Genomic DNA, 22633 nt, shown 5'->3' with positions numbered 1-22633 from the left:
ACCATGACATCCTCAATGGCAATGTGAGCTTTGATCAAGCTAAAACAGCAATTTCACATTGGAAATGACATTGGGAACTTCATGAGCACTGAGACTTGCATTTAAAACAAGACCAGAATCCAGCTGTTTCACTTGTTCACAGTGAATGCATTTTCCATACTTTCACAAAATCACAGAATCACAGAATTGCCAGGGTTGGAAGGGACCTCAAGGATCATGAATCTCCAACCCCCCTGCCACATGCAGGGCCACCAACCATTCCACCTAATTTGCATAATAATGAACTGAACGTCAATCAATTTCTGCATATTTTCAGTACAAAATGTATGAACCAGCTTTTTCAAAAATCATAAAAAATTATTCCTGTGTTTTTCAAATTTCCTAAGAGTTATTTGGTCAAACATCAGTCTCCATAACTATAAACTCACATATGCTTTAATTATGATACATTTCAAAGAAGCTGATAGTGACCTTCTAAAATAGATACATGAAAAATAATTCTTTTCTCCGAACTATAGCTGTAAGCTAAAAGCACAAAGATCAGCTGACAGCACTTCTCACATCTGTCATCAACGTTCATTTGTGACTACAAAACCATAACTAAAGTTTCCAAAATCGGTTCATCAGGGAAGATCTATGTTCTCAATTTAGTTGGTGTTCATCAAAACGCTTTTGCTGAATTACTGAGGTTTTGGGACATACAAGAGCATTTAAGCTATTCAAGTCAAAGAGAAACTGAATGGCAGCACTTGGCAGCAGCAGCAGCACTTTCCAAGGTTCACAAACTGCCTCAAGATTATCAGACGACAATGCCCAGAAATATAAGGATGTATCCTGGAGGTAAAGTTTGCATTCTGAGTACAGTGAATAAGAAACCTTTGGTGACTTCAGTGGACATCAGACTAGACTGTTGAGTTATGAGATCACAAATGCAAGAAGAGGGAGGAAGCATTATTCTAATTTTATTTTGACCATGTCATGATTATCACATCTTAAAAAAACGCACTACATGCATGTGTATATTCCCTACCAGAGGAAATATATTTCTGATTCAGAAGATGGAATGCTTCCAGATGACCCCAAAATGACCAAACATACTCCTTTAGAGATTAAAAAATGCACTTTCAAGCTTTCAGTTCTGCAAACTCATTTTGGACCTTCAGCACCAGAGTTATTTGCTCTCCCTTCCCAATCTCACTACCAAGTGCAGCTTACAAAGGCCATACAAGGCCTTTGACATTTTCTGTGTGATACCACAGCTTTCTAATTGTACTCCCAGTGATGCCATAGCAGCTCAAAGCCTGCCATGTGTTCATAACATGCAACACAATGAAACTTTGAAACTTCTACAGGGTGCTTTTGAAAATGCTCAAAAGAATCCAGCCTGCACCTGCAAGCACTTTCTGGGAAACTGAAGCAAGAGAGCAGTTGAAAGCCTGGCTCTGGCATGAAAACCACCCTAACTGATTCTTAACCCTGGAAAATGTGAGCAGGACTGGCAAGTGAGGATGTGCAATAAACCTTCCCCACACTGGGCAAGACTGCTCAGGTGAAGGTTAGCATGGATTGCAGTTCTTTCTATGACTTCTCCTGTTCAGCAGAGTACATGATTTAGTTTCTCCGGAACAATTTGGAGATGAAAGGCAGTTTGATCACAAAAGCAGCTCTGTTGATGCACGAGCAGCATGGAAAAGAAAGCTGTTGCACACAAACACAGTAATAATGTTCCCTTCTGATGGATTTAGATTATTAGAAAACTGTCTATATCCTCCCTAAGCTTCATTTCTCCTGCATAATGTTTTTCAGTTCTTCAAAGACAGAGATTGGTATTCTCCTCCAAATAGGCAGTTTTCTAAAAAGGAGAGATCGAGCAAGTTGGGGAGGTTTACTGACTTCTTTACTGACTTCTTCAGCAGAACATTTTTCTGCCTAAGAAAGGATTGCATACCTCAGGATCTAGCCCTACAGCTTGTGAGTGGAGTAGAGAAATCATGCCATAGGAAGCCAAAAAGAATACAAACACAAGCAAAGGTTAGTTAATAGTTCATTTTTTTTGGTTGTTCAGAGATAAATTCAGATACTAAGCACAGATTAACTGGATTTGGGGCTATAGAATGCCTGTTACACAGCAAGGTCAGGGCTGAATGAAATGACTAGAAATCGATCAAATGTGCAAAGTGCTATGGGGGAACAGGGCAGTTAATCATTTCAAAACTTTACTCTGAATGTGCTGTACGTGATCAATGGCAGCGGAGATAATAAAGCGAGCAGCCTATAGCTCTGCTCCATATATAAGGATGCTGGAATTGCGTTTGGTCTGATTAATTCAGCCAAATTTGGGTTGCTAATTAATGATGCTTTAAATGGAAGGCAGAAAAGTTAGCTCTGATATTTCTTAGAAAGTTGTGTCTTATTCTCAGAATGCATCTGGCCAATGTTGTTTAGTAAGGATTGGAGAGATGCAACTTTTGGGGAGGGAAGGACTATCCTTCATTTAGACTTCTAAAAACCTACGTGGGTATAAAGTGCACGTGCTTTTGGTGCAAGGATTGCTCACTGCTTGGCATCCATTTGCTGGCAGTGGGATATGCATTTACAAGCCCCTTTTCCCTCCTAGCTCCAAGGGATTAAGAATGCACCAATTCTTTGAGCCTTGGGACTCGATTCTGTACCACTGAAGTCAATAGAAGCTTTGTTATTGACCTCAATGGGCAGAGGCTCAAACCCTCAAAGAACACATTATGCGATACATGTTTTTTTTCCCTAAAAAAACCTTAGCGTTTTGACTGATAGGAAGAAACTGAAATAGAGAGGTGAAAAACAAACTCTGATTCCCCAGTTAGGCAACCGACTCTACGTGTGAACACGGTGTAAAAGCAGACAGAATAACTGCACTGAGCAGCTGCATTTTGCATTAACTTTTAGGCCACGAATAATATCCTCTGACAACAAGCCTCTAATTTACCTACCTGAAAACAACACAGATCAGGAATTCAGCAGGAGCTCTGTGGGTGAGTAGCCCGGTTGCTCTGCGATGAGGCATAGGTGCAGGCACCCATCTGTACACCTTTAGGTTGCAGAATTCTCACTACTGCCTATAAGTGGAACTTTTCTCGTTCCTCTGACATTCCTTCACCTGCCTTCAGCAGCCTCTTCGCTGAGTGCTCCCACAAGCCTGAGAACACTGCTGCGAGCAAATGAAAACCAAGACTACTTTCATAACCATTTACGGCTGTATCCTGAGTTGTAAGCAAGTTAATGACTGCACATAATAAAATGGATACTCTGTAGCCAAACATAGTCAATGGCTGCACTTTTCCCTTCTAGCTTCAGCATTAATAACAAACTCTCTCTGTTTTTCTAAAGTTAATCTATAAACAGAGCAGCAGGGCCTGCATATACATATTCATGTGAAAAACCCTCAAGAGGAATTAAAGGCAATAGCACTATCCATCTTCCTTACATACTGAACGGATGAAGCACTGCCTCTGGGTTGTCAAAGTGTTACTGGTTGCCTCGGTCACCAGCCATTGTTTCATCCTTACCTGCATGATTTGCAAGCACATCATCTCTATTCAAAACGGCCTTCCAAATATGTCCAGTGAGAATGTTTATTTGCTCAAATCCTCAGCACGCCTCATTTACCAAAAACAGTCCTGGGGAAAGAAAATTCCTCCTGTCACCAGGATGCGTAAAAGGGGAAAAGATGCCTTTCCTAGAACCTCCAGACTGAAGCTGAACATCAGCAAACACACTATTCAGAGAGAGGGGAAGTGCTGCAGAAGTCTTCTCGTACTAGTAGGGGTCAGAGCATCAACTCCCAGACAGAGAGACCTTTTGTAATAGGAAACCCCAAAACATTTTCTCAAAAGTCAGTACGATTATCACATCCTCGTGGTGCAGAATTGTTAATGCCGAGCAGCTAGTACATTTTATGAATTCATCACTTTGCTGTTGAACACTGGCATGCACTGATAGCTAGGCACAAAAAGCTCCAGCGCTGTACAGAAGTGGCATTCAGCCTTTGACAAGCGAAGAGCTACTTTGTCATCAAACAGAGGCTCACAAAACCATGAAAGAATGAACCGCATTTAAAATGGAGAAATGTGCACAGGCAGTTTATGTGAGAGTTAATACAGTGCTCCAAACAAGTCAGCAAAATCCACAGCCAGGAACAGAGGTTTTCGGAGCACAGCCAAAGACCCGGGCTCATCGGCTATCTGTCACCCGTCATAGAAGACCAGCTCTGTGTAAGTCAATATGTGTGTGGGTGCACTCACACCTCTATTTTTTGTTTCAAGTTGTCTGGGGGCAGCTGCCATATTACCTTCGAGACACCGTGTGATGTTTTAATCAAATGTTAGCAAGGAGCTTGAAGCCGCTTTGAAGCCACAAATGGGATACAACTTACTGGGACACTGAAATATGAAATATGACATCACCAATATAGCTTCATTTTTTCTTGCCCTTTGCATCTGTTCTTCATTGGGATGCTCTCCCTTATTGCTTAACTTTTCCGAACCAACATGAAAAAAAACAAAACAAAACACCACAATGAAGAAATACCCAGTGACCAAGATAACCCAACTTGGGGTTTGAATAATAAGCTTTTGGTTGATTTTATATCTTTATACTGTCCAGATGCTTAGATTTGGATAGCAAATGAATGGCAACGTGAGATTGCCGCATTCTAATCTCTAAAGTTTAGGGCAAGGAGCTTTTGCCATTTTTCAAACACGGAGTTTGGTTACAACCCAACTGTGTCATGTTTTCCTATGCATTGCCACTGCCATCAGTGGGATTGCTGAATATTCAGGGAATACATGGGAACTGATTATTTTTCCTCTTCAGTTTTTAAACTGCTAGTAGAATTTGTGTCAGCCTTGCAGGAAGAGAGGGAAGAAGGAGAATGTGAGGGAATGTGAACAGAGTTAGATAATGCTGTGTGCCAAATCCTTCCCAATGAACCCCTTGGCATGCTGCTGGTACACTGGAACTGCTTCCAGAAGCACCACATTTGCAATTGCAATATCTGCAGTCCCTAATGAACAAGTTTTCTAACACAAATCCCATTCACAAATCCCATTACAAATAACAAATAATATTGCAATATTTGAGCATATACCCACAAATACAGATTTTTTTCTTACTCTTCTTTCCAGAAAAGGAAGAAAGGATGTTCAGAATTCCCTTTACTGAAATATTTATTCCCACTGCAAAAGAGTGAAGGGCACATTTTTTGTAACCAAGGTCTCTATAAGATAAACATGAAACTCCAGCACAGCTGGTGCTTGACAGTGGAAGTATTTATCTCTTGGAATTCTCTCTTAAGGAGATCCTTCATTAGTAAAAGAACCTTCTTAATATTCAGTCTCAGACTGCTTCTACTATTTGGTTCAAGGCAGTGCTTATTACTAAATATGTTATGTCGACATAGTAAGTTCCAGCAAATCTTAATATTTAGTGCTGAGGTTTCTGAAAGCTATAAATATTTGTTTTCAGAATTAAAATCAGAAAGACAAACAATACATTTATCGATGTTTCTTTTATATACTGACACATACCTGAATATTCTTTTCCATTTACCTTTCATGTTTTCATCTCTAAAGCAACGAGGCTTTCAAACATCACTGTTTCACTTCTTGAGCTTAGAGGAGAATTTGTTTCAGAAACAGGAAAGGATGTACTAAAAGGCTTGTTGAACCTGGCTGCAATAGGCTGATTTGTCTGTCTATTATTAGCAGCATCATAGCTTCCACAAAATAAGATTCTTCCACAAATGCGTGTCTTCATTCTATAACAAAGCTGAACGTGTTGCCTGATCCAATCCATAAAGTCTGATCCTTCAAGCTTCGTGCCAACTGCTGTCATTTCATTACTGTCCAAATGACACATGACAAGACAGAAGTGTCACTTAAAATACATTACAAAGAGTTCTCTAGCTAGCTTTGAGACATATTACTTTGTTGAGTGAGATTGCAACAGTGCAGAGGACACTGAATGACTCGAAAGAACACAGTCATCTGATGGAGATGAACCATGCGTTACTGTGGCTGTGGGAAAGAATAACTGAACTTGTATCATCAAAATTGTATGTTTGAAAATCTGTACAGATTTAGGGCTGCAGAAGCAAACACCTCTTCTTTGTATATAGCTTTTGTCAAAAGCAGCACGGGAGAGTCCTCTGGAAACTTCAAGCAAATAAAACTAGTGGAGTAATATGGTAAGATGATCGATTGTCTTTTCCTGTAAGAACACCAACAAGGTGTTTTGCTTTTACTATTCGGGAGCAGAGGGAAAGATGAGCACATTTTCCTTCCTCTTTCAGTATACTGAAATAGTATACCCTGAAAGTATACCCTTTTCCCTGGGCACCGGGAAACACTAATTGTTCTTTTTCATCTGTCCTGGCTCTGGATTTTGCCCACCTTCTCTGGCAGCAGCTCATGACCCCAGCAGCTTGGTGACAAAATGTCTTCATGGGAAAAGCTGCTACAAAACTCCCCAAGTCAAAGCTAGACAGGTTTCATTTGCTTATGTCAAGACATACTGACAGTTTTAGTTAATTTTAGCTGGTTTTATTTGCTGAGTCATTTGAAGTGGGTTCCCCTGTGCTTTCTGAGCAAGTTCAGGTGTTTCACTTCTCAGGCTTGCTTGGTGGAATGAGCTGAACAGCTTTCCTGATATCAGTCACACAGTGTACTGTGCTGCATGGGTGAGTCTGGCTCTTCACTGAGATGTTTCATGAGATTCTAGCTGGAGAAGTTGCTTAAGGCAAGTCAAAAACTGTGATGATAGTCTTGAATAAATGATGCTGGAAGCTGGTCCACTTTCTGTCAAGCTTCTTCTAGGCAAGAGGCTTTTTGAACCTGTCTGTTAGTGAAACCATGGGGAGCTTCAGCAATCCAGAACATTTTTGTATCCAGCAAGATATTTATGGCTTAGCCTGTTATAGATTGTACATTGCATTTGTTGTAGGGGATTTTTTATGCTGCCTCTGCAAAACAATTTCTTGCTTCAGCAGCTCCCAAACTTAAATTTTAGCCTACAGTTCTCAGTTCACAAAACAGGATTAGCACGCAACATTGAAAACAATCAAATAATCATTTGGGATTCATTCACAATTATTTTAGGCTTGTAAAGACTGTGTGACAATGCTGGTTAAGAACTGTAGAAAAGGGTATGTGGGAGAAGAACTTTATTACATCCCAGATGCAACAGCACTGAAGTCAAGAGTTACAACATTTTTGTACAGGCTCATTCTGCAGAGAAAGTTTCCTTGCATTGTAAATTGTGGTAAATTAGCATTAATCTGACTGAAATGTCCTGAGCCATCCAGTTCTCAGGCTAATTCTATTAGGCAGATTTTTCCATATGCTAGTTTGAAATGTTATCATATGATGACAAATGTAAGCTTTTTTATTGGATTTATGTAAATCCTTTCTTCACTGAAGCCGGTGGAAGGGATCTGCGGTTGCTTATAGAACCCACACACTGAAAGGCAGCACAAATACCTTGTAAGAGACTAGGTTTCCCTCAGCAAGCCCAACCTTAGAACAACTGCTTCTGGTCCACTGAACACTTCTGCTCCTTCTTCCTATTACAGCTTCAGAGGAGGTGGCAGCAAACTTTTTACCTATCTTTAGCACTGTCAGCTCCTAAGAAAGAATGCAGCTTCAGAGAAGAGGCAGGAGTGAAAAGAACAGGTGTAAACCTCTGCTCACCTTAGCTCTCTTATTTGTTCATTTCCACTGTAGCTTGTAGTACAGAGTTTGTACGGTAGTTTGTAAACCTTAAGGGATTCTCATCCCAATGTCTTTCATTTGTTGCAGTTTTTATTAGAGAAATGGCCCATGAAAAAATTCATTCCTGGTAGCGATATACAGGTGAGAGAGAGACAGAAGGAACAAGGAAATTCTATCCCGAGCCACTTTCCGTACTTTCCATACAAAAACCACCAAACCAGCACAACCCCAAACACTGAAATGTCAGCTTCTAGCATACTCCGCTGTTCGGTGTTGGGTTTTTTTTAGTTCATTACACAGCGGGGCTGTACTCCAGCTGGACATCCCAGGGCTCAGCTACAAAACACATCATAACTAGTGCTGCAGGCACAGCAGCAGACCCACTGGCTGCAGTGGGGCTACACACATTTAAAGTCATCATATACTAAAGTGCTTTGCTGGACTGAGGCCTCCGTATCTCAGACAAAAAAGCTTTCCTCAATGAATTTGCCAATTTCCCTTCCTAAAGGTCAAGGAAAAAGCTGCTTCTATTTCATGATGAACTTGGGGGACCTTTTAAAACACATTACATTCATTCTTTGGATATGTACTGAACATTAGTTGACCTTAGCCACAGGAGAAATAATATAGTCCTAGGGAAGCATAAAAGCTAAGGGTTAATTACAACACCTTAGATAGAGACCATTTTCTTAAATTTCTTTGTTCTTATTTATGTAGTTGTTTTTAATTCAAAGGCAATGTTCTATTTGGATGTGGAGATTCAAGTAACACTTTCCAAAATATGAAAAGCTAAATGCCACATTTACAATTGTTTCTGTAAAGGGTTGACTTTTATTAAAGTAACTGAGTAAATACAATTCTGAAGGTTTTGTTTCTCTTGTAAATTAAATGGTATGTTTGTAGATGGAAAGGTCAATTTTCAGTAAAGCTGAGCTTCAGAAAACATCACTTTTCTCAGCTAAATCAAAGAAGTTAATTAGTTTTACAGATGGAATACATAATATATAATTCTCTTATCTTTGTTTGAAAATCAATTGTTTACGGCGTAAAGAGGATATACTTGTCATCATTAGGTGTAAATGCTTTTTGCTGCAGCAGCAAATAGAGGCAGCCTACCAAAAGCAGCTTCATAAACGTCAGACTCCGAGATCCTGTGAGAGGTGCGCATCCAAATCGTACCTGATGCCAGATTTGACATATTTAGCAAATGTATTCCATCTTATACGAAAATACCATTGTTTCTCTTAATTAAAACATGCACTAGGAAAATACTGCTAGGCAATGAAACTGCAATTTAATCCCTTTCCTTCTTGTTCTTGGATCACTTTTTTATACTTTGGACAAAAAATTACTGGATTAAAAGACAGCACCTCTGAACTCTTCAGCAGGTCCAGTCCACTCTCTTTGTACAGCTTTGCAAAATCAAGAGAGAAAAGGGAATAGCGTTTTCTGACTACCTAGCATCTGCTCACACAGTGTGTTACACAAAGATGGACTTTCCAGTGGGTTTCATGGGTGTCTCCAGAAGAAGACTTGGAGTCAGACACGTGTAAGGTGCTGCAAGAATTCAGGTCTCTACTGCAGAGATGACTGCACAGAGATGACCGCCACAGCAGAGTGACTGCAAGTTAGTTTTCTTCTCCAATGCCTACAGAGGGTATCCAGACATTTCCTACAGAACTCACTTTCCCACAGAGCTCTGTAGAGGTTAAGTGCTATTTAGGAGCTGTTATTATTTACAGTTACAGAAACGTCTGTTCATAGAAATCTAATCTCATAAATTTTCCCTTCCAGTAGATTCTGCACCACAAATTCCACTTGCCCTTACCTTCTCTGAAGCAGCAGCACTTGCTTTATTTAAAAGTCATTTAAGTCATTATAGCTCCCTTTCTCCCTGTGAGCAGAAAAGATCTGGTGTCGATATTTGTTCTCACAGAGAGTGACATGTGGGGATAAAAAAAAAAGAGAGACCACGATGAAATCGTCTGAACAGACAAGTGAAAATAAAACAGCTGATGTCGAGCACTGAGATTTGTAATACGTGATGTGCTGACAAAAGACTCCTTCACTAAAAGAAAGGGAAACCTAAAAGATAAACATCAAAACAAAACAAAAATAATACAGGCAGTTTCCCAAGCTGCTTCTCTTCCATCACTAGCTAGGTTGCCCAGTTCTTCACAGAGGTTCTGCCACATTTAAAGTTGGCTGCTGTTACAGATAATCTAACCTTTAATTTGCACAGAATAATATTGAACTGAACAAAATTCCCCTTGTTCTGGCAGAGATCTGGATCAAGGTGATTCCAAAGCTCCGTGCAGACCAGATCATTTCCTCTCAGGGACAGAGGTTAAATCACAGCTTCTACAACAAATGCAAGTCCACAGTGCTCTCTTGCAGCAGGCTCTAACACGATTCCAGCACTACCAGACTAACCAAACAGCTTTGTGTAACAGTCAAGTGACACAGATGTGATTTAGAAACCATTTTTAATGTTCCAGTCTTCTGTTCAATTTTCTGGAGGAACGCATTCTCCATATCTGAATGCTTTTGAGGCAAATAGCCAAGGATACTCTGAGTTCATCTAGGTTGAAAGTAAAGTGGCACATTCCATACTTTGAACAAGGACTCCTGTTTAAAAACATGGCCAGTATATGTACAGAAGGTATGTGAAGAGTATGGCACGACTGCTTAGCTATTACATGCGGACTTTATACAGAACTCTGAAGTACAGAAGGGATGCAGAGCCAGATATAGAGATACAGAATCTATAGGCACTGGGAGCTGAAGCAGGAGACATTAGAACATCACTTTTCTGATGTTCTCAGTGCTGCAGATCCCAACTTGCTCTTGCCACGCACAGTCTGCTGACTGCAGTTTCACAGCAAGTCTATTAACAACATTATGCTCTCCTTGTGCTTTTCTTTACCTATATACAGAGCAGCTCTATGGCAAACCTGTGCCCTCTAGCTTATTAAGTGGATCATTTTAAAAGGTACAGCCCCTCAGGTGGTATTACAGATGTTGAAATAGATAGAAAGGTTGTAAAGGATTCTAGAATTTTGGAACTGCAGTGGAAGTTCAGTTGAAAGTGAAAAATCAGCAGGCACAAGTAACTAAACTCTGCCAGTGCAGCCAATATATCATAGCAAAACACTGAGCTGTATGAATGCTGGAATCTTCAATCAGATATTGCTCATTTAAAAATGGAGCTGTGCAACAGTGGCCCTATCTCTTGTACTCATTTTTCTTGGAGCAGCAGTCTGACATTTCAAAAGATGAGAAGTACCTTTCAGCTTGAATACACTCAGAAATCTATCTGTAAACACATTTGGCCTCATCTTGAGAAATGTCAGATTTCTGGAATGAACAGTGTGGGTACAATACTTGTGTCAGTATTTAGACAGTCACATGTAAGAGAGCAAGCATGGTTACAACCTTTAATACTGCGCTTTGTTGCAGGTGGAGTCGCTATGAAAAGAAAATGCACGTTACTACAGGCCAACAATTTTGTCCTGCTTCACAAAATAGTAGAAAAGATAAGCAAATGCTGGAGTCACAGGAGGGAGAGAAAGCATCTTTCACCTCCTTCTCTGTCCCATTGTATTCAGGTCTCTGCATTGGTTGATTCTTGGAAGAATTCTTTCTGACACGAGATGACAATCATGGTGTTCATTCGTTACTGATATTTGTTGTTGGGGTTCAAATATTGACACCTGAAATCAGGTCCTTGCTGTGTTAAACATTATACACAGAAAAAGTAAGTTCCTATCCTGGAAAGCTTGCAGTCCAGAGACAAAGCAATGTGAAGTGAGTGACAGCCTACAAACAATGGCAGTGCCACTGCTTGACCTGTGAGTTTTCAAACCAGAGTTTTTGAGTCCAAAGGGCAGAGGTCCATTAGCAGAGATGGCATTCTCTGGTACTGCAAACAGAGCAGAAGCACGTGGCTCCTGAACTCAGGTGATTGATTGAAGCCGGGGAACATCACTGGCACTTCAATCCACGTGCAGTACTATGCTGTATTTTTCCTAAAGCAATTCATTCCCTTTCAGAGAATAAAATTTCCACTGACTCAATAAAATATGCTAAAATTGCTGATAATGGCTTTGCTTAGGATTAGGTGGGAAGCCATTATATCATAGTTTACACAGTTAATGTCCAGTATCGGGTGCACGTATTGCAATGTATAATGGAATTGGAAAAAAATTACATTCAGGTGCATTTTTTGTTCTGTATTTTTTAATAACATCAATATATCAACCTTTCTAATATTCTTTTTTCATGGTTGAGTGCACCTATTTGGTATGTTATTGTACAGAGGTAAATATTACAACATAATTTGGCAACTGTTATGTTCAAGCTGGAATGCTCTTATTTCTAATCCCACTGCTTCTTCCCTTAAAACATCATCTTGTGCTAACGCTGAGGAGCAAAAGGAATGACACACAGGAAATCTACATTCACCCTGAGAAAGTCACTGGCTTGTTAACTCTTCATAAATATAGTGGGTAAAATTGGATATTATGTGATTTGATGTGACCAACACATGTGAAGTGACAGGGAAGGCCACGATCCCATGTAGTCAAATGTGTCTTGCTTGTTTGCTTCTATTGTTCTGTGCTCTGCACATGGGAGCTCTTGTGAGCACAAAGAGTAATTGTGGTGAAGTTCTGCTCAGACCCAGCACTACCTGGATGGGCCAAGCACAGGCGGAATGGAACAATGTGGTATGGAGGAGTTACAGACCTAGAGAATTTAGTATCACAGATAGTCCTTACTGAATGTTTGAAATAGTGAGCATAGGAGCCAGTTCCCAAACTGCAGGCCATTTCTCAGGCCAAATTTTAAAGTTAGAATTAATCTCACCTTGTGTTAACATCAAAAATTAGGCATTAGTCAAAGATAAATTGTATGCTCTACATACTGCCAGATAGGTACCATCATAACGCAATCCATATTACCCTAAATTGAGTCCAATAAAGATGGGATGAATGCCTTCAAGGACTGGCTGGATGCAGTTTTGAGTAACTTGATCTCGAGGAAGGTGTCCCTGCCCATGACAGAGGGGTTAGAACTGAATGGTCTAGAAGTTCTCTTTCAACCCAAGTCATTTATGATTCTATGACTTTGTGATGCTTCGTGGCCATACAGGATCCTAGGTGAATTTAAACTGGACATCAAGTTTCCAGATGGTTAAAGTCAAGAACTCCATGCAAAGTATCTTCTCCAAATTGTGGAATTAGCAGAGTTTCTCAATAAAATAGCTGCAAACATGCTTACATTAGCAAAACAACTTCTTTTCCTCTCCTCTTATACTTTGCTTACAAAAAAATCATACTGTTTTAGAGCAAAGGTCCCCAGAACCTCTCAGCTTGGAACAGTCTCTACAAGTTTGCTGGGTTTTTTTTTCCTTTTTTTTTTTTTTTAACTTGATAATTTGAAATTGTCAACCAACAAAAGGAAGGAAAAATCTTCCAACAGAAATTGATATATTTAATATGAACTATTCCGTGTACCTTCAAGTGGAGTGGGTCTGACAGAACTGCACACTGTGCTGCAGCCTTGCCTGCAGTAAAGAACTACTGGGTGCAGCTGTGCAGGGCAAGATGGGGAGAGCACCCACATCAACCAGCCTGGGCTGCACTCATATTTGTGCTGGCACTTCTAAATATTCAATGAATTTCAGCTTGGCTTGGAACTGAAGAAGCTTCTCATTCATGTGTACTGAAAAATAAACTTTGTAAGCCACCAAAGTGGGTTGTGGATTTTATTTCAGTGAGGTAAATGCATTTGTACAGTATTTACCTACCTCTAACATAATACAATTTTTTTTTTTTTTAGCCTTTAGATACACTTCATTTTATATCTCACATTTCAGTCTCCTTGATTTACTGGGATTATTAGGTAATGGAACTTCTTTGATCCTTTAAACCAAACTGAAATGGAAGACAGACCTGGAAAGCACTACCACAGATGAGATTTGGCAAGGAATCAATATTTTACAGTTTAAGTATGTATTAATCTGTAGCAGAACTAAACCATTTTAACTTTTTACACAGATATTATTTTACCCTTGTGAAAGTGTATAAACAGTGCATAAAAAGTGTCTATTATGGATGTATTTTGCTGAATGTTATTTATGGTACACTTACCTCATTGGGGAAAAGCAATAGCTAGTGATGTCTGCCCAGGGAAAAATTATTGGGTGGTGGTTTCGAACAAGCTTGAAAGATAAAGACAGTCAGTTCCCAGTGAATTGGGAGTTATGACTGGAGTTCTGGCTCTAAATCATACTAGCAATTTTGAAAATCCAGCTCCTCCTTCCCCACTTTAACTGAGTTCATTTCACCTTTCATTTGCTTATTGTGACTTTCTTGGGCAATTTGAAGCTGCTTCAGAAACAATAATAGGCAAAATATATACATGCAGCCTTCCACTACTAGAGGTACTGCATGCTGAACTAGAGTAGGGCTCACGGCCATCTCTCTAATTCACTTCTTTATTGGACCTACAAAGGAAGCAGCACTTTCATGTTATGGACATCAAGTGCAGATGTGGAGGTAATACAGAATGTCATTGGGAGAAGTTGGTGTACTGGACAGCTGCACTAACAACCAAGCAAATGCACTCCTGAGCTCCTGGCCAAACTGGCCTGCATGGCTGGTCCTACAGAGTGTCTTCCAGTGAGCACCCATAGGGTTTTGGCCTTGCTTAGCTTTAGAAAAAAACAGCTCCTTCCTAAAGTGATGGAATGTTGGACCAGATGATCTTGGAGGGCTTTTCCAATCTTGGTGATTCTATGATTTTAAAGTCAGTTCTAAGTTTGCTTGCCTGGTAAGAATAACAACCAAAAGTACTCAGCCCCTGAAAAGCTTTTGTAAATGAAAAAAAAATTACAACCAGAATTACTCTTAGTACCTAGTAGTGTTTTGTGACAAAGCCAATTAAAAAGTAAACAAAAAAATTACAGTGGTAATGAGTAAGGGGTAGTGATACCTCTTAATTTAACAATGCTGATAGTATTGATAAAATGATAAATAATGAGATTTTATCCTGTGGATAACTGAAACCGAGTGCAGATCATTTAAATGCTTCTGCTTTCAACCAGCCATTTCAATTTCAATTTCCTCTTAGTAAAGAGCTCTAAAATAAGAAGTATAAAAATAGCTGCAGAATACCTTTTCTTTACTTCTTCTGTGTAATCTAGAACAGCCATCCACAATATACTCTTAACACAGCAGAAAAAAACCCTCAGTTTTTAACAAGAAAAAAAAAACTTGTACGAAAGATGTGGCATGGAGAAATAGCTGAAATAATTTAAAGTTATGTCCTAGGTCAAATTTAAACCTAACAATATTGAAAATAACTAGAAAAAGGTTTCAAGGCAAGGAGATAAACAGGTAAACTGGACACCAGAGAAATGCCTAACATGTAGATGTACACATAAGTTCAATTCAGATACTGATGTTTCTTCACTGCTGAAGTATAAGTCCGGTTTATTGCACTTGTTTCATCTTTAAGTTTCCCTCGGTAACCAACTTTCCTTTCTTGAAGACTCATTTGTAAACGTGTCTCTGCAATTATTAGCATCACCACTTAGCATTTATATAATAGCAGTATGGTCATACAAGATCAAGGAATAATGGATGTACAGCACATCCAGAAAGAAAAATACTTCCCCAGAGATGTTACCAAGGCTCATATCTTACTGACTGTGATATACACCAAGTCTGAAAAAAAGTCAGAAGGCCGTACACACGTGAGAGAGATGAATAGATGAGACAAGCAAAGGAGTTATGATTGCTATTCCCATTTTGGAGGTAAAAAGCTGAGACTGAAAAATAGACTTGTCCAAAAGTTCTGAGGGTGTATGTGACAGGATAAAACTGACAGTGAATCCTAAACCAAGACATTAGCCCTAAAATCAGGGAGAACCATTTCTGCAAGAATTGTTAACATTAATATAGGTCAGCCTGAAATGATTTAAAACTATTAAAAAAACACAACAACTTTTGCAACAAAATATTGAGTGGTATATGAACTTTTTAATGCCTTTTTCTCTCTTTGCTTGCTAATCCAAAAATATAATTTATGATTACTCAAAAATGTACTCTTTTGTTCTACTTGTTTTCCAATACAAAAAAAAACTGATCCTAAGTCAAAGTAATGAATCACTGATTCCATCTTTTCCTTTACTTGACACGGGCTGTCTGCTTACTGAAATATTCTCATGTTCTCTTCTCTTTGCTAGGGTGGTTCTTCCAACCAGGGTACAATTTTTGTCTGTGGGTGTTACACAGTGTGCACAGAAAAGAGCTGTATAATATGGTATGCACAAATGGTGTATAATAGGCAAACACTTCAATCCTGTTGCAGAGGGGGATTTGTCTGCATTTAATTGTTAATCTGCTTTGCATTTGGGCTAACATCAATATTGTGGCTTCCTTAGTTCTTACCTGCCCCTGGACTACCTGCTATGCCATTATATTCTTCAAGAAGCTATATTTGATCTCTTGTTCTGTAATTTTAGGATTTAAATTACATAGCTTAGAAGCAGTTGGTCTCTTCTGGATATCATCAATACACAATTGAAATTACATGATTTCAACAAAATAAAACTTGTAAGAAATTTTCTTAGTGTTACTATATAGAACACCTGCTGAAGGTACAGCAGAGAGGCAGGGCTCTGCATCCATCACATATGGCGATATTTCACATTTTAAGATACAGTGGGTGAGATCCTGATGACAGTGTAGTGACTAGCAAAGCTCCCACCCATTCCAATGAGGTTAGAATTTCAGTCCATATGTGCACCAGCATGCAAAGCCAGTAATGTTTATCGCATCCATGTACTAGCTGATAGTTCATACTGGAATATATTGCTTTGAAGGCTCTTGGTACCAAATGCTGCTGCTACAAAAGGGAAAGTAGTGACATGAATCACTCTCTTGGTACAGTGGAAAAGCTTTTGTGTGACTATTGGTTCCTAATGTGAGAGAGTAGAACTTGCTTGCAATTCTCTAATATGTGCGAGGCAGATATGGAGGCCTCTTGACCCAGCAGTCAGCTCGTGGCTGTGCTCTTTGGAATGACAGGGTTCATTTTCATACTTCCCTGAGAGATAAATGTACACAGTGACAGATGTAAAGAAAGTCCCCTTTGATCTCAGGAGAACGGAACTTGTGTCTGAGTGTGCAGGTTTTTGGGGCTACCATAACTCGGCACCAGCTGCCACTGGCCTGCATCTGTTCTATGGTAGGACCAAAGTGTTTGAAGAACAGGACCACACACATATCTTGGAATACAGGTTTAGGTCTATAGAGCAGCTGAGGGCTGGAGCAGTCAAGTTTTGTCTTAATATCACAGTATGACAGCATTCTCTATAGACAAGAGCGTGAGTCCGTGACACTGTTATTGTCCAAGCTGGAGCTGAAGGACCACCAGACAGCCATGAACTGAACTACCTTTGCCCATGGAGAAATATAAGGCATTCTGTCTTCTTTTCTTTTGTTTACATGGCAGCTTATACTAATTTGTTTATCCCGTCTTAGCATATTTATCTAATATTCATCTATATAATCTTTGTTTTGAAATTATATAGATCTATATATGCAAAAATATTAAATGTTTGTTATTCGCCATCTGTAATTATTGCCATATTTCATATTTATTAATTATACTTATAGACTGCTATAAGTATATATGCTATATATGCTAGCTATCTATGAAGCATATAGCAGACAAATGCCAAGAGAGCATCCTGCTGCCTGCTCAGACCAGCTTCTTTACTGCCTGGACCCGTGGCTGATGGCTGCATTTCTTTCCAGTCTCTGAAAGTTGCTTTTTTTTACTTGAAAGCTTGCTGAAGGCAATCAAGTACAACAGCAATTGTACTGAAAATTACAAATTTGGTGTAGTCCTATTTTCTTATCAGTTACTGTGCTGATCTCTAAATGCTGTATAAAAACGATCCAGAACTAGGAAAAGTTGAAGACCAATGTAGAATACCTTGAAAAGGAACTGTTGATGGTTTTTCTTTATACTTGAATGTTTCATAACAGCAAAAAAACAGTTATCTGGAACTTTCTGGTGAGTAATAATAAACCCTCCCCCATCTAATAATTAGCTAAGCAGTGATGACTGACAGGGAGGACTTTCCCAGCAGTTAAATTACCAGAAAAGCTTGGCACACTCAGCTGAAAAAAAACCCTACCCTTTCCATCAGTCATTATTGCTTAAATAAAGCCCAAACTGGTGCATTTTTCAATACTTGGATAACACCTGCAGGCAATATTCTTTAAAATGTGCATATAATAGGAGGTTTGAATAGAGAATAGTAGGCATATCTGTGCAAAAGCTATCCCTCTGTGAAATTAGCTGAAATATCTTGTGTGTACTGCCAATATAGGAAGGTAGAAGAGTGAAAAGATCAGGTGCTGATCTATCAAGTTTTCCCAGAAGCCTTTTTGTTTGATGGAGTCTGGGGAAGTTAGCTCTTCCACACCAGCTGAGATGCTAAGGAGACAGCCAAACTTTTAAGGTTAGGTAAACCCTGGGACAAATATTAAGAAGTTTAAAAGGTACTGACATGAGTTCTTTCACTCAGTTTAAGATGGTATTATTCCCAGCAGTCCTCTCATGGTATTTTACTGGCAGCTAACAGCCAATAGCATTCAGCAGATGATGCACACATTTCAGTGGCTCCAGCTCAGATCTGGCAAACTTGGTCCAACTCCATTGCTGCTAAGGTTAATCTAAGGCACCAAGGCTCCAGCAGATGTTTTTCTGAGGGAGTGGTAACTTCTGATGAGGCACACAGACTCAGTAATATCAACTGCTATAGCAAAGCATCAAAGCTCTCTCAATATTCAGAGGGTATTGGAGCTCTGAAGGCATCAGAATTAAGATCCTTACCCTGAGAAAGGAAGTCAGTCAATTAGATAATTTGCTCTGAAACTCAGTCGGGAGCTTCAGAAAATACTACCTTATACTTCCACTTGTATCTCACTGCCTCAGCTTTCAGTATTCAGCTTAATTGGAGCATCTTCCTCATTTCTTATCAAATACAGGACCAAGCCCACATAACTCACTGTCAGCTTGTTCTCTTTGTTCCCAATGCTCTTGTTGTTCTACTGCCCAGTTTTAATTGGATGGGAATTAAAGGTTTCAATCACAACTAGGTCAAGGAAAAAATGTTATGTTTCTATTTGCCATTTGTCAAGACGCAGAAGTTACTAACCTTGCTTTCTTTTTTTCAAGCTTTGCCAGGTGTTACGTCTCCATAAATTCAGACTTAAACAGCACTATTAGAGGTACTTTACTCTAGGCCTCTTACAGTACTTTTAAATATTTTATGTCGTTTCAGCAGTAAACCCAGGCAGCATCTGCTAAACTTCATGCCTAAATTTTCCTGTCACTCTTGTCCTCGACATGCCGGCTTCAAGAAGGAAGATGACAGTATCTACAAATGCATTGAAATCTACTGCTTATTATTATTTTTTCCTCATAGTTTCTCTTATTTGAGCAGGGAAATAACTAGGAAATGTTACTTTCAGGAATCTTCCCCAGACAAAGAACACAGCCAGAGTCTTTTGTAGCACACACCAAATGTCCAGTTCTGGGTTTGGATGTTAAACACACACGACAGCAAGGATTCTCTGACTGGCTTTAAGCAAAACATGCTTTTGTAGCACAGAGAGTAACAGAAGTATTGCGGAACAAAGACTCAACAATGATGTGTCATCTGGCCTTCCTTAATCAACTCACTTGCAAAGCTGGTGGCATTACTTATGAGAATAGTGATATACAGTCACCCTGAAGAATGAATTGATCAATCCAAGGAAGTTGGTTAAGTCTCTTACATTTATGTATGTTCACTGGCTAATCTCTAGACCAGCAGAGCTAAGGCACTTCAACATTTCCTCTGCAAAGTGTAGGCTGAATCATTTTCTTACAGCAAAAAAGACTTACGGGCCCAAAGCAACATCAAGCTGCTGAGGGAAGGACTGATGTTTCATCCTTTTTACTGCTAATAGCTTTCTGAATGCTAACAGTAGGTGGCAATTAACTTGGGAATCAGAGAATAGTTTGCAGGCCATTTTGTCATGGTTTCTTAAAATGTATATGCTACTCTGTTTTGAGGTTCTGAAGGAATTATCTTGAAGGAGTCAAAGATTTTTTCAGGAGTGTCCCACTGCATTGTGGCAGGATCACCTCAGCATTAATAGCATCTCAGTTGTTTTCTGGGAGGAAAATTCAAACAAATCACTTAAAAAATATACACTGCAATTCCCAATCTGTAGTGTTGGCTGTTCCAAACTGGCTGAGAGATGTGGGAGAAGGACTGCCTGAATAATGATCAGCAAGGAAAATATTTTCTCTAGGCTTCTGAAGAAGATAGACCTCTAGCTAAACTGCACTGCAGACTGTCTCCTAGGCAAGTATCCAGTATGTAACAGCCCATTTGCACTTGCATCTTCTTTTTCTATCAGAAAAGAAAAATTCAAACTTGTGCTTCAGAACAAAGAAAGCAGCAGAGCTATTCTTAAAAGCGGCTGTCAATGGCCTTTTGATGCAAATGAATACACACAGTTTATCTCTTCTTTATCTCACAAGAATTACTGAAGCAGATTTCAACTCTAAATGAAATTGATAGATTTGCATATCCTTTTGCTGTATTATTAAAAGGCTGCACAAAATTATGCATTAAAAGGCTGCACTCTGACTGAAGACAGAGCCCTGACTGTGGAAGAAAAAAAAAAAGCCTTGATATCAGCAAGCCTTCTGGGTAACAGCTTTAAATCAATATTAAAGAAACCTACAAGTAAAAAAATCCAATAACTTCTACAAATGTTATGGGTGTACCCTACAGTATGTGAATGTTGGGTTAAAATTTACAATGATTCTACTTTGTAGTATGTGAAAGTATTGAAATTTTCATTTAAAACAATGGATTTCGTAACAAACAAATATAGAGCTTAATACTGGTATTTATTTATTGCATTGATTTTCAGAGCTCCTTTCAAAGTCAAGTGATCAGTTACATTCAAGCAGAAAATGAATGAACACACTGAAACAGGTACCACGGAATGGAGGTTCCTTGCTGAAATGCTTATCACTGCTGCCAATCAAAATTTTCAAATGTAATTTGCGCACTACATACTCTTAAGTTGGAAGAAAATGAATTTGGTAAATTTACACGTAGCTTGTAAGCAGCCATTGGCCAAATGCTTATGAGAGACTTCTGACATAGGAAATCAGGACACTCATCCAGACTGTTGGGCCACTTTCAAAGGATTTGAATCATGTCTTACACAGTTGGCTGAAAAGTTGGAACTGGTGAATTACCAGATAAAGAAGATTAGAAGTCATCAGTAACTCCCTAATGCCTCATTTGCTTTGTTTGTCTTAAAATGGCTTGATAGGAAATGCAGCTTTCTGGGACAAAATTATTCCCTGAGTTTGGAATTGCAAATACCAAGCTGAATTTCAAAATTCAGTTCTGATCTAAGAAACAGAGAAATTCAAATATTTTAGTACAACAGCTGTACTAACTAACAAATATTTTAGTACAGCTAGCTGAAATAAATGAACATATCTACTCTGTGTCATATATTTCACATACACAACGCTCTCAAGGATCATCCAGACAGTGAGCAAGGTGAACAGCAGCTCCAATCCTCAAGATGTGTTGTGAGGGATTTGTAGAACTAATATTGTCAGAACTAATATGAGCCAGCAGTGTGCCCTTGTGGCCAAAAGGGCCAATGGGACCCTGGGGTGCATGACAAGAGCATGGCCAGCAGGGCAAGGGAGGTGATCCTCGCCCTCTACTCTGCCCTGGTGAGGCCACATCTGGAATGCTGTGTCCAGTTCTGGACTCCTCAGTTCAAGAAAGACAGGGATCTCCTAGAAAAAGTCCAGCAGAGGGCCACAAAGATGATGGGGTGACTGGAGCATCTCCTGTATGAGGAAAGGCTGAGACCTGGGGCTGTTCAGCCTGGAGAAGAGAAGGCTAGATGGGATCTTCTCAATGCATATACATATCTAATGGGTGGGAGTCAGGTGGATGAGACCAGGTTCTTTTAAACTGCATTCAGAACAATGGGCACAAATTGGAACCTAAGAAGTTCCACATGAACATGAGGAAAAACCTCTGTACTATGAGAGTGACAGAGCACTGGAACAGGCTGCCCAGAGAGGTTGTGGAGCCTCCTTCTCTGGAGATATTCAAGACCCATCTGTATGCTTTCCTGCCCAACCTACCCAGGGAACCTGCTTTAGCAGCAGGGCTGGACTGAGGATCTCCAGGTCACTTTCAACCTCTACAATTCTTTGATTCTGTGAAAGTGCTTTCTTTATTTAACCATGTCAAAATCAGATGACATTATTCCTTAAATTTGGAGGATCAAGTCTTTTCTCCTTCAGAGTATACCCAGGATATTAGAATCAGTGTGTTCTACATCTTTTAAGATGAGGCCTTTGGGTACAAACACTTCTCTGTGCTTTCAAATTGCTTTGCAGAAATTTCTCATTACTTACGATATATTAACTTTTCAAAATGACACCCTGTTTTACAAAATTGACATGGCTTGTTAAAATATTTAATTTAAAAAAAAAAATCTTTCTGTTAACACAGAACCAAGTCAATTTACTTACATTTCAAGGGGTCGCATTTCAATAGAAATTAATTGTGCTTAGGCTAGGTTAGATTTTCATTAGTAATCACTTAATTGATATTCATTACTCATTAAATCTAAGCAGTCTCGGGCTCACTGTGCAAATACTGAATTTAGCAGGTTCTTGTAAGATCTGAATTGATCACAAATACGTAGAGCCTTCCCAATAACACACAAGATATTTGCTCTGTTATAGTTCATACTCATGAA

General features: G+C 39.3%; 1 long non-coding RNA gene across 1 annotated transcript in view; it reads right to left on the bottom strand.

Annotated features, from left to right (window-relative positions):
- Window positions 1-3011: 3011 nt before the first annotated feature.
- LOC149915975 (uncharacterized) overlaps window positions 3012-22633 on the bottom strand; it is a 471330-nt gene continuing 451708 nt past the window's right edge. Inside the window, exons 6-7 of the long non-coding RNA XR_016470937.1 lie at window positions 3546-3656; window positions 3012-3187 (exon numbers count right to left, since the gene is read on the bottom strand). This is a non-coding gene — a long non-coding RNA (uncharacterized LOC149915975). The remainder of the gene's footprint in view (window positions 3188-3545; window positions 3657-22633) is intronic.

The sequence above is a fragment of the Phasianus colchicus genome, chromosome 14 (assembly GCF_987193195.1).
Source record: "Phasianus colchicus chromosome 14, bPhaCol1.hap1.1, whole genome shotgun sequence".
Lineage (NCBI taxonomy): Eukaryota > Metazoa > Chordata > Aves > Galliformes > Phasianidae > Phasianus > Phasianus colchicus.
This window is presented reverse-complemented; position numbering and strand designations above follow the sequence as displayed.